At 43.9% G+C, this 13471-nt stretch overlaps 1 protein-coding gene across 1 annotated transcript in view; it reads left to right on the forward strand.

Moving 5' to 3' along the window:
* Positions 1-2673: 2673 nt before the first annotated feature.
* Positions 2674-13471, forward strand: part of SEMA4A (semaphorin 4A) — a 55586-nt gene continuing 44788 nt past the window's right edge. The window contains exon 1 of the mRNA XM_075192930.1: positions 2674-2807. The gene's annotated coding sequence lies outside the window, so the exon portion shown is untranslated. The remainder of the gene's footprint in view (positions 2808-13471) is intronic.

A 13471-nucleotide genomic window follows, 5' to 3' on the forward strand; every position in this document is an offset into this window, starting at 1 on the left:
TTCATGGGGATAAAAACATAATAATGGCTGGATGTTTATCTAGACCACAATGTATTCATGTTGGTATGTTGCTGGCGTTCACAGTAGGAGAGTTACTATAAGGGATATTTATCACCCAGTGCTTACACGCACACGTTAGACCTCGTAAACTTCACCAGACCCGTTCGTTCATTTCAGCTTTTATATGTTTCTCCTGAAACACTGCAGAGGTTATGTCTTTATAACATGGTGTTTATATATAAATGTACCTGGGCGACGTAATAGCCGCCCCGTTAAAGGTGTACAAGAAGCCCCAATTACTGAAATCAAGCCTATGCACACACATAATTAGCTAAATATAATAATAAGGAGCTTGTTTTACAAGTGGTTTCGTCCATCGTCTAATCCTCATGGGGCGGATGTGACTACGTACATTCTACATGGTCTGAGTTATGTCAGCCTGGGACTGAGAGATCAGCTGACCGTTGCATTAGGTCGCCCCCTAGTGTACAATAATGAATTGCAGCAATCTTCACACGTGGGCAGGGGGTGTACCAGCCCCCTCTCCTAGCTGGCACCACAAAGTCTGAGATATTACATTCAATGCTTAGCATCAGGATGCAATATGATCTCTAAACATGGATTTAAATGCAATTTAGACGTAACAAAGTTTACATCAATCTGTGATTTCCTAAATTACTTATTAGGTTTCCTATCGAAGACTTAGGATGAAAATCAAATGACTCCCTCCGGTGCAATCAGGCTAAAAGATGGCACTCAAATGAAAAGCCCTAATTAGCTTGGGATTTCCTTTCTTACTAAAAACACATTTACTCCAACATATACCTACTGCATCAGCAATCAGTACATTTCTAATAAAAAAATCATTACATTTGCAGTAATATACATCGGTGCGCCACTAATTGAAATACGTTTATACACCAAGTTATTTATAAGTGATTTGATTTTGGATAAAGGGGGGTCTTATTGGGCACCCCCAATCCCAACACCTCAATTGTGCGCAAACAGAGACTGGATACACCATTACCAGTGTCTCCCCAAACAGCTTAGAAATAGCAACCAAAGGATTAGTGTAATTATATAAAGACTACTGGAACTATGAGGATTACAATCGATTGGCGTTACAGCGTCTGCTATAGTACCTGTGCACCAGTTAAATGTCCCAGAATGCTCTGGGAACCGTTTGTATCGGAGTCGGAGATGGCAGCAAAGCATCAGGTCCAGGTACAAGGAACAGAAATGCCTCTGGTGATATAAAGGCATGGCTGTGAAGCACGGAACTATGATTGGGGGGTGGGGGTCGGAGAACAATCTATTTAGTAAAAGTTGCAGGTGAGCAGGTAGAAGTCAATAGGTTAAAGCGATCTGAAGGTGGAACCCCTACCCGGACAGTTGGGCATTGCACCATGTGTAGAATAAGTCACGTGACACGACTGGGCGGGGCTTTCACCTGGCTCCAACTGGCAAGAATGACACCTGAGCAGGTGAGCACGTAACCAGGTATCTACCTCCGGCCAGGGTGGTAAGTGGGGCCAATATCGGCCCCTGTGTGGACCATAATGTTCTGCGCTTCGGTCAGGTTGTGGCTCAATGCTTCATTTTCAGTTATAGTCGTTTAAATGAGGGCACCATGTGGCAACCAATCAGATGTCGGCTTTTAGCAGAGTGGCGTTGTCAGGCTAATGAAAGCGCATACTGATTGGTTGCTATGGGTTACTTCTGCTAACCGTGTTATACATACTTGCCAATTTTTGCTTGGTTAGCCGGTGAGTGTGGGCGTGGTCACCGTAACCCCGCCCACCTGTCGTGATTCACGTTATTGTTTAACAACGCAAATGGTGTCATTAAACGACTATAACTGCCTGCTGAGACTTGTAGTTCCACCAATACAATACTCATACCCATATTTCTAGAGCAGAATAGAAAATGACAGCACCTATCTGGTTGCTATGGGTAACTAGCTGAGCACCACTTTCCATCAATGTCCTACATCAGTGTTTGCTAACCTGTGACACTCCAGGTGTTGTGAAACTACAAGTCCCAGCATGCTTTGCCAATGTATAGCAGCTTATTGCTGGAAGGGTATGCTGGGACTTGTAGTTTCACAACACCTGGAGTGTCACAGGTTAGCCAACACTGTCCTACATGGCCTTTGTGTGTGTTAAGCTTTCTGATGTCACAAATTATCCTTTATACTCATCATACAAATATGTGCCATAATAATTTGGCCACTGGGGGGCGCTGTGGTATTGGTCATCACAACATAGGAGACGACTTTAGACGGGGTTAATGGCTGCAGCAGCACAAATAAAGGGGACTTGGATAAAGATACAAAGGAGATATAAGACAGCCTTATATAATCAGGACCCCCCTCACATACACTCTCAGCATTCACTGACTGGAGGCAGCCATGATGATTTGTCAGTAGGTCTATGTACACTGACAGCAATATGGCAGCATGCAGTGAGCAATGTCTGAATGACATTCTGAGAAGCGATCTGACATCTCGCCGGCCACTTGCATATATAAGAATGGACTGAGTAGCACTTTAAGGGCCCCCTGGTTTCTGGGTCAGGCTCTTGGCTGAGCTGATTGGCTGCAGGGGACAAGCGATCCGCTGTCTGCATTCTGTGTGTTCTCGCTGGAGCGACACTAATGGGGTTATGGGAGAGAGAGAGCAGGTTCTTAAATCTCCTCTAATCTGCTTTCCTGGAGCTCACAGTAACCTCGGCACTGGCTGATCACAGCGGCTGCCAACCGGACCAGCGATGCCAGCTTCACAGAGGGCCATCCCGGGCGGAGTGACTGTGAGTTATACCAATATTATATATTCCCTGCCTGCTAATGTCTTACCACCTCTGCTGAGCCACAGATCTACTGTACACCCTGTCTGATACACAACATTGTTCTGGGAATGTAAAGTATGCTCTAGCAACCTCACAGGTCTCTTCTTCATGTGTCCAGCCCTATACAAACCTCACAGGTCTCTTCTTCATGTGTCCAGCCCTATACAAACCTCACAGGTCTCTTCTTCATGTGTCCAGCGCTATATAAGCCTCACAGGTCTCTTCTTCAGCACTATACATATTGGAACTTTCTGATCACCTTCTGCTTTTCCCACTTTTCCTCTTTATACCAGATAAACTTTCTCACAATCCAGTTTCACAATATTTTCCTATCGAATTCCCCAACTTCCTATCAGGATATTCCTGCCTCACAGGGGAACAGGGGAAGGGGGGGGGGGGGGGTGTAGGGACTGGGCCTTTAAGGATCTGTGTATCCGGCAGAGTCCCAACTTCTGAGTTCCTAAGTATCCCGGAGGAATTTGGAGAATGAGAGTTTAAAGGATTTCTTAATAGCCGCTTACCCCGCCAGCACTCGGAAGAAAAACACATTTCTCACGCAGCTTTGCAGCCCTGAAAAGACCTTTAAATAATGAATTGTGCGGTAATGTAGATGGGTATCGAGCATCACAGGGTGCAAGTGTATAGTCGTGATGGGCGATACAGTCTGTGTCTTACGTCTTACACTCACTATGTTGCTTCCAGTATTCGTACACACTTATATATCTGTAAATTAATATTTATATATGCGTCATTCACCGTTCCCTAAACGTCAACTGGTTACTGAGAAAACCAGAATCTGCTTGGAGCCAGCTGCCATGTTTCTGTCCAACACACTAACGTACTAACCCGCAGTTTGACCAATCAGGTTCTCCCGCGCTTCCATATGCAGAGCGTAAACCGCGCCACCTCCTAAAGGGAAAAGCGCCTGTCAAAAAGCGTCAATCAAAGCCGCCCAGTCTCAAACCGTCATTTTGTTGCTCAAATGGGCTGCGTTCAAAGCTGACAATTTATTAAGTGTCGCTTATTAGTTAAATTAGTTGCCCAAGTCACCCCAAAACACCCATGTTTACCCCAAACACTAGATCACCCCTAGCCAACCCCCCACTCACCAAAATCACTTATAGTTACACCCAAAACATCTAAACACACACCTCAAATGCCTCATCACCCCAAAACACCCACATGGGCAGGCAATCACAAATAACTAGCTTCAAAGTACATGCGGAACAGAGGAACGGTCCACCAAAATCGAGCCTGTCCCACTGGAATCAGGACGGTTGGGAGGTACGGTCTGTAGACGGCCAAGATCAGCTGTTTGGCGGGCAATCTGTGATATTATAACGAGTCTACAGTAGCGGAGCGACTCCGACGAATGGCGAATTTCTGCATATTGTACATAGCCCGAGATTGGAATATGGAGCCGCCGTCTAATGTTCAACTAGAAATTTTACATCCCGCGCAGGCCAAGAAATGAATGTGCGAGGATCTATTCCGTATTATTCCACAATGGAGTCACTTGAGGCCTACTGGATTGCAAATTAAATCGCCGAATACACCAGTCCCGTATGTGTAGCGGAAAAGCTACGGTCAAAACTTCGACGTTGGGTATCTATAATGCGGAAGTGTCCGATAGCAAGATGGAAATCAAAACTTAAATTATCAATGCCGACACTGACAAATTTAACGCATTGCCTCAAATAAATAGCTTTCAAATACAACTGCAAGTTAAGCCACCCTCCCTCAAAGACCGATAGTATGTAGGGTGGCCTTCGGCAGGACCATATAGATTTGGAGATTGATTGTGGCAAATGTTAGCTTCTGTGCTAGGAGCGAAAATAGAAAAGATCTAAAATTATTCTTTTATCTCTTAATCTATTTTGACGGCATGACCAAACCACAAAATGAAGAAGCCGTTCCAGACGTTAAGGTCAGAATTCAATGTTTCACTTACAACAGTCGGCTGTATTGTTTTAGGCAGATGGACTCCCAAATATTTTAGTTTATCAGTTCCGCCATTGGAATTTAAAACTGGAAGCTACATGAGAGAAGTCACTGTATAATCTTATTTCCTGGAGCAGATTCGGAAGAGAGAGACGAGCGGTTGGGTCAAAGCTGTCGGGACGTCATCCGCGTATGAAGCCACCAGAGGGGCCAACTTGAACCCTAGATATCCTAGCAATATAGGCCAGTAGTTGACGCACAAGTTGGGGTCCGGTTTGTAGATAACAACAATCTCTGCCCTGGAAGTGGCCAGGTCAAACTTGGAGATGTGAGTTGAAAGGGTCGAACAACACAGATGAGAGGGTCTATCTGACTTTGCAACCATCTGGCCCTCGGCACTGTTGACTTGCTGAGCTCCTTAATTGTTTGTGTGACTTCTTCTGTCATGAGGTCTTTGAGAAGAAGTTGCTGAGATGCCAAAAAGGATAGAGGGCATGTGGATAAATACTGTTCAATCTTAGACTTTAGTTCATCTGAGCTTTGCAGGCGACAAATTGTAGAAGCGAAGTGTAAAAATCTCTTATCCATTCCGAGATTTTACTTGGGTTGCCATCTGGTTTACCTAAGTCCTTGACGGAATTTCTACTGGAGCCAGAGACAAAGATTGTTATTGTAGATGGCTCCTTCGAGAAAGCACCGATGAAGGGTCCGTTGTTGGATTTGAGATTCGAATTTCGCGATACATCCAGTCCCGGCAAAACACCCGCATGGTCACACCAAGAAACCAGGGACTCTCCCACCCTAAGCCATAAATTCTTCCTTATGTAAAGATTGTGTGCGGAAGAAAAACGTGTGTGTACTCTCATCAGATCTTCCACACGTCGTATAGATCATACGACCTCGACAGAGCCACAGGCTTTGGTCAGGGTTGTTTCAAGTGAGCTCCTCCGGAAGGATGAAAGGGAGAGAGCATGCAAAGTGCATACGATAGGGAGATTCCGTGGTGGTGTTGGGCTTGCATGTGCACAGGCGATAGAGCGGGTGTACCAGGAGAAATCGGAAAAGGAAATTGCAGCAGGTAGGAACATTGGATAGACTTTGGGGGGGATAAGGACATAATCCCAACAAATTAAACAGTGGACAATTTTATTTTATATATCTTTACCTCCTCGACCTCCAGAGCCAGTAGCACAAGTGGGATTATGAAATGACCTTACTGGGGAAGGCTAGAGGACAGGGGGTCAATGCCGTTACAGCCGGGAGGATGGTGCAAGTGAGATGAAACACCCGGACAACCATTTCTAATGACGGACACAATAATACGTCCTTAGGTAAAGAATACCCCAAATATTTGCTGTGCAAATGGAATCTTAAAGTGCCATCTGGAGAGGAAGAAACTGTTGTCATTCAAATCTTATATAATGTATTTTTAAGATGTGTCTATACCACATATCCTGTTTTCTACTTACGCTTCCTGTAACGAGAATACAGATCAGAAAGTAACACTTTGGGGTATATTGACTAAACTGCGGGTTTGAAAAAGTGGAGGGGTTGCCTATAGCAACCAATCAGATTCTAGCTGTCATTTATTTAGTCCATTCTACAAAATGACAGCTAGAATCCGATTGGTTCCTATAGGCAGCATCTTCACTTTTTCAAACCTGTAGTTTAGTAAATATACCCCTTTGATACATTTGAAGCTACACTGATGTATATAGTTTCTTTCCTTCAATATGGCTGAAGTATGGTTCACTTTTAGCCATAGTCCATCAACAATGTAACTGCAGTAGTTAAAAAACTATAATCTATAAACCATATATGAAACACCCCCTGCGTTTAGTGCAGCTACGCCCCCTGGTGACCCTTCAGAACGGTCACGCTGGATGTCCTGGGAGGTGGAGAGTTTCCAGCCTAAACTGCCTGAGTTATCCTAATCATTTGCCCTGGATGTGGGAGATGTTTTAACAGAGCAATGGATGTAGCTGCGCTGAGAGCTGAGAGTGTCAAAGCCCGAGTGATAGTACCCCAGCAGAGGAAGGGGTGACGAGATTGGGGGTGAAGGTACAAAGTATCGTGGCCCGCGGGCATGCCTGTGTAGCGAAAGGAGCTTCCAAACTGACCATGCCCCCTTCACGGGCAATGTAACTGACCCTAAGAAGTTGCTGTACAGGGAACCGAAAATCCTCTCGGCGGGCCTTGTGGTCACCTACACCGACATCCTTGAGATAGCCAGGGTAGAGGAAAGCGCAAGTCAGGTGGCGCAGTAACCACCCATGCACCCCAGTAACGGGGGCTACCTATCTAACGAGCCGAGGCCAGGAGACAGGAACTGAGCATTGTGCAACAGAGTTCTCAGAATCTGTGATAATAAAAAGTCACATTATAACCATGTTGAGTGAGGACTATAGTGTATAGTAGTGTGTGTTAAATGTGTGTAAGAATGCACTTAGGGCCGCTGCTGTCTGTCCGTGGATATGATGTAAATAAGGACAATTATTCATGTGTGCCAGTGTCCAATATCTGATCGTTATATATAATATATAATGCTGCTATGTTCTCTTTTAGAACTAGGTTATCTCATTTTTTTAAAACTGCTAATAACTGCCTTTTGTCTGTGGCTTTGGCACTCGGTGTGCGACACACTCTTGTGGTCCAACGTCACACCTCCTCCTGCGCTGTCAGATCTGTGCCTCTAACACGTCTGTTACCACATGAAGCTGGCAGGGCTCAATGTGTGTGTGTCAGATACATCACCCGGGGGAACCGGTGATCTGTGCTCAGGTTAATGATGAGTGTGAGGAGGGAGAACCCACATCGTACAGACAGATAGAGGGGCGCCCACCTGGGGAACGGCAGACAGAGAAGTGGTACTGTGCATTGTCCGTACGGACAGCGGAACAGAGATTAGGTGTCGGTGCAGCAATCGGATATGAAAACTAGAATTAGAGAAGTAAAATGTTCATAAATGTAATAAAATGTTCAATTAACAAAAAGCAGAAGGCGGTATAAAATAAGCTATATATTAATATAACTCCCCATCTGACCAATTTAAAAATGTTCTACAAAATAAATATTAATCTCCCCTCACACCCAACTACAATGCAAACGTATAAAAATGAGGGTACACATGCAGACCACCGCCCATCTACTCTTATTTATAGATATCATACTTGTCTGCTCTCTCGGAATGTCCGAGAGACTACCGAATTCCGGGTAAGGTCTCCCGGACTCCCGGGAGAGCAGACAATTCTCCCGCATCCTACCCACTTCCTTGTAAAGTGAGCAGTATCTGAACCTCCATGAAGTGATTCGCGGGGGAATAGCATCATGTTGGACCCGTCGCCCATTGACAAAATGTTGGTTGCAACGTAGGGGGGGGGGGGGGGGCAAAGGTGACGCGATTGACCGCGACTCCCCCCATTCCTGGATCTCCCGAAGATAAGACAATAAAAGTTGGCAAGTATGATATAAAGCCTAAGAGCGAATACATTTTTCCCTATGAAAACACGTTGTATGTGGCTGTAAGTATGTGCACTGACTGTCACTGTTACTAGGAGAACTGAAATTCAGAAGTTTTATTTCACGTAGGAACTAAAGGTATCGAAACTGTAACATCCTCAACTTCATAGTTTCTCTATCACACATCATCCACTTCACTGTGTATAGTAAGATCTGCAGAACATTGCTCTGTCCCACCTACCCCCTGACAGATACATAGTGATATATTCTGCAGATTATTACATTACTGACCTCTCTAGAGATCTGCAGAACATTGCTCTGTCCCATCTACCCCCTGACAGAGACATAGTGATATATTCTGCAGATTATTACATTACTGACCTCTCTAGAGATCTGCAGAACATTGCTCTGTCCCATCTACCCCCTGACAGATACATAGTGATATATTCTGCAGATTATTACATTACTGACCTCTCTAGAGATCTGCAGAACATTGCTCTGTCCCATCTACCCCCTGACAGATACATAGTGATATATTCTGCAGATTATTACATTACTGACCTCTCTAGAGATCTGCAGAACATTGCTCTGTCCCATCTACCCCCTGACAGATACATAGTGATATATTCTGCAGATTATTACATTACTGACCTCTCTAGAGATCTGCAGAACATTGCTCTGTTCCATCTACCCCCTGACAGATACATAGTGATATATTCTGCAGATTATTACATTACTGACCTCTCTAGAGATCTGCAGAACATTGTTCTGTTCCATCTACCCCCTGACAGATACATAGTGATATATTCTGCAGAGTATTACATTACTGACCTCTCTAGAGATCTGCAGAACATTGATCTGTCCCATCTATACCCTGACAGATACATAGTGATATATTCTGCAGATTATTACATTACTGACCTCTCTAGAGATCTGCAGAACATTGCTCTGTCCCATCTACCCCCTGACAGATACATAGTGATATATTCTGCAGATTATTACATTACTGACCTCTCTAGAGATCTGCAGAACATTGCTCTGTCCCATCTACCTCCTGACAGATACATAGTGATATATTCTGCAGATTATTACATTACTGACCTCTCTAGAGATCTGCAGAACATTGCTCTGTCCCATCTACCCCCTGACAGATACATAGTGATATATTCTGCAGATTATTACATTACTGACCTCTCTAGAGATCTGCAGAACATTGCTCTGTCCCATCTACCCCCTGACAGATACATAGTGATATATTCTGCAGATTATTACATTACTGACCTCTCTAGAGATCTGCAGAACATTGCTCTGTCCCATCTACCCCCTGACAGATACATAGTGATATATTCTGCAGATTATTACATTACTGACCTCTCTAGAGATCTGCAGAACATTGCTCTGTTCCATCTACCCCCTGACAGATACATAGTGATATATTCTGCAGATTATTACATTACTGACCTCTCTAGAGATCTGCAGAACATTGCTCTGTTCCATCTACCCCCTGACAGATACATAGTGATATATTCTGCAGAGTATTACATTACTGACCTCTCTAGAGATCTGCAGAACATTGATCTGTCCCATCTATACCCTGACAGATACATACTTTACATAGTGATATATTCTGCAGATTATTACATTACTGACCTCTCTAGAGATCTGCAGAACATTGCTCTGTTCCATCTACCCCCTGACAGATACATAGTGATATATTCTGCAGAGTATTACATTACTGACCTCTCTAGAGATCTACAGAACATTGCTCTGTCCCCATCTACCTCCTGACAGATACATAGTGATATATTCTGCAGATTATTATATTACTGACCTCTCTAGAGATCTGCAGAACATTGCTCTGTTCCATCTACCCCCTGACAGATACATAGTGATATATTCTGCAGATTATTACATTACTGACCTCTCTAGAGATCTGCAGAACATTGCTCTGTTCCATCTACCCCCTGACAGATACATAGTGATATATTCTGCAGAGTATTACATTACTGACCTCTCTAGAGATCTGCAGAACATTGATCTGTCCCATCTATACCCTGACAGATACATTGTGATATATTCTGCAGATTATTACATTACTGACCTCTCTAGAGATCTGCAGAACATTGCTCTGTCCCATCTACCCCCTGACAGATACATAGTGATATATTCTGCAGATTATTACATTACTGACCTCTCTAGAGATCTGCAGAACATTGCTCTGTCCCATCTACCTCCTGACAGATACATAGTGATATATTCTGCAGATTATTACATTACTGACCTCTCTAGAGATCTGCAGAACATTGCTCTGTCCCATCTACCCCCTGACAGATACATAGTGATATATTCTGCAGATTATTACATTACTGACCTCTCTAGAGATCTGCAGAACATTGCTCTGTCCCATCTACCCCCTGACAGATACATAGTGATATATTCTGCAGATTATTACATTACTGACCTCTCTAGAGATCTGCAGAACATTGCTCTGTTCCATCTACCCCCTGCCAGATACATAGTGATATATTCTGCTGATTATTACATTACTGACCTCTCTAGAGATCTGCAGAACATTGCTCTGTTCCATCTACCCCCTGACAGATACATAGTGATATATTCTGCAGAGTATTACATTACTGACCTCTCTAGAGATCTGCAGAACATTGATCTGTCCCATCTATACCCTGACAGATACATAGTGATATATTCTGCAGATTATTACATTACTGACCTCTCTAGAGATCTGCAGAACATTGCTCTGTTCCATCTACCCCCTGACAGATACATAGTGATATATTCTGCAGAGTATTACATTACTGACATCTCTAGAGATCTGCAGAACATTGCTCTGTCCCATCTACCCCCTGACAGATACATAGTGATATATTCTGCAGAGTATTACATTACTGACCTCTTTAGAGATCTGCAGAACATTGCTCTGTTCCATCTACCTCCTGACAGATACATAGTGATATATTCTGCAGAGTATTACATTACTGACCTCTTTAGAGATCTGCAGAACATTGCTCTGTCCCATCTACCCCCTGACAGATACATAGTGATATATTCTGCAGATTATTACATTACTGACCTCTCTAGAGATCTGCAGAACATTGCTCTGTCCCATCTACCCCCCTGACAGATACATAGTGATATATTCTGCAGATTATTACATTACTGACCTCTCTAGAGATCTGCAGAACATTGCTCTGTCCCATCTACCCCCTGACAGATACATAGTGATATATTCTGCAGATTATTACATTACTGACCTCTCTAGAGATCTGCAGAACATTGCTCTGTCCCATCTACCCCCCTGACAGATACATAGTGATATATTCTGCAGATTATTACATTACTGACCTCTCTAGAGATCTGCAGAACATTGCTCTGTCCCATCTACCCCCTGCATAGAATAGTCTTGGGAGGAGGTGTGAATGTCTGCTGTGTGCTTGTGAGCATATCTGAGTGTGCTCTCTTTTTGTGAGCGTAAGTGTGGTGCATTAGTGTAGTGTGTATGTCAGTGTGAGTGGTGTGTGGTAGTGTGGCATTGTGTGGAGGGAAACGGGTCTGTGTGTTAGTGTGAAGTGTGTGTGTATAGTTTATGTATAGTGTATGTGTGTAGTGTGTGTGTGTAATATATGTATAGTGTGTGTGTGTATATAGTGTGTGTGTAGTATATGTATATTGTGTGTGTGTGTATATAGTGTGTGTGTGTGTGTAGTATATGTATAGTGTGTGTGTGTTTGTGTGTGTGTAGTATATGTATATTGTGTGTGTAGTGTGCGTGTGTAGTATATGTATAGTGTGTGTGTGTGTGTGTGTGTGTGTGTGTGTGTGTGTGTACTATATGTATATTGTGTGTGTGTGTATATAGTGTGTGTGTGTTTGTGTATGTATAGTATATGTATATTGTGTGTGTGTGTGTGTAGTATATGTATAGTGTGTGTGTGTGTTTGTGTGTGTGTAGTATATGTATATTGTGTGTGTGTGTGTAGCATATGTATAGTGTGTGTTTTTGTTTGTGTATTGTGTGTGTGTAGTGTGAGTGTGTAGTATATGTATAGTGTGTGTGTGTAGTGTGTGTGTGTGTGTAGTATATGTCTAGTGTGTGTGTATATAGTGTGTGTGTGTAGTATATGTATAGTGTGTGTGTATATGGTGTGTGTGTGTAGTATATGTATATTGTGTGTGTGTGTAGTGTGTGTGTGTAGTATATGTCTAGTGTGTGTGTATATAGTGTGTGTGTGTAGTATATGTATAGTGTGTGTGTATATGGTGTGTGTGTGTGTAGTATATGTATATTGTGTGTGTGTGTAGTATATGTATAGTGTGTGTGTGTGTATATAGTGTGTGTGTAGTATATGTATAGTGTGTGTGTGTGTGTGTATATAGTGTGTGTGTGTAGTATATGTATAGTGTTTATGTAGTATATGTATAGTGTGTGTGTTTGTGTGTGTGTGTGTGTGTGTGTGTAGTCTGTAGTGTGTATATATTCCGGAGAGAGGGGGTCTGGGTGTATAGTGTATAGTGTGTATATCCCGGAGGGGGGGTCTGTGTGTATAGTGTGTGTAGTCTGTAGTGTGTATATATTCCGGAGAGAGGGGGTCTGGGTGTATAGTGTATAGTGTGTATATCCCGGAGGGGGGGGTCTGGGTGTGCAGTGTATAGTGTGTGTATATCCCGGAGGGGGGGGGCTGTGTGTATAGTGTGTGTATATCCTGGAGGGGGGGGGGGGGGTCTGGGTGTGCAGTGTATAGTGTGTGTATATCCCGGAGGGTGGGGGCTGTGTGTATAGTGTGTGTATATCCCGGAGGGGGGGGGGCTGTGTGTATAGTGTGTGTATATCCCGGGGGGGGGGGGGGGCTGTGTGTATAGTGTGTGTATATCCCGGAGGGGGGGGGGTCTGGGTGTGCAGTGTATAGTGTGTGTATATCCTGGAGGGGGGGGGGGTCTGGGTGTGCAGTGTATAGTGTGTGTATATCCCGGAGGGGGGGGGGGGCTGTGTGTATAGTGTGTGTATATCCTGGAGGGGGGGGGGGTCTGGGTGTGCAGTGTATAGTGTGTGTATATCCCGGAGGGTGGGGGCTGTGTGTATAGTGTGTGTATATCCCGGAGGGTGGGGGCTGTGTGTATAGTGTGTGTATATCCCGGAGGGTGGGGGCTGTGTGTATAGTGTGTGTATATCCCGGAGGGTGGGGGCTGTGTGTATAGTGTGTGTAGTC

This window comes from Mixophyes fleayi, chromosome 12, assembly GCF_038048845.1.
Source record: "Mixophyes fleayi isolate aMixFle1 chromosome 12, aMixFle1.hap1, whole genome shotgun sequence".
NCBI lineage: Eukaryota > Metazoa > Chordata > Amphibia > Anura > Limnodynastidae > Mixophyes > Mixophyes fleayi.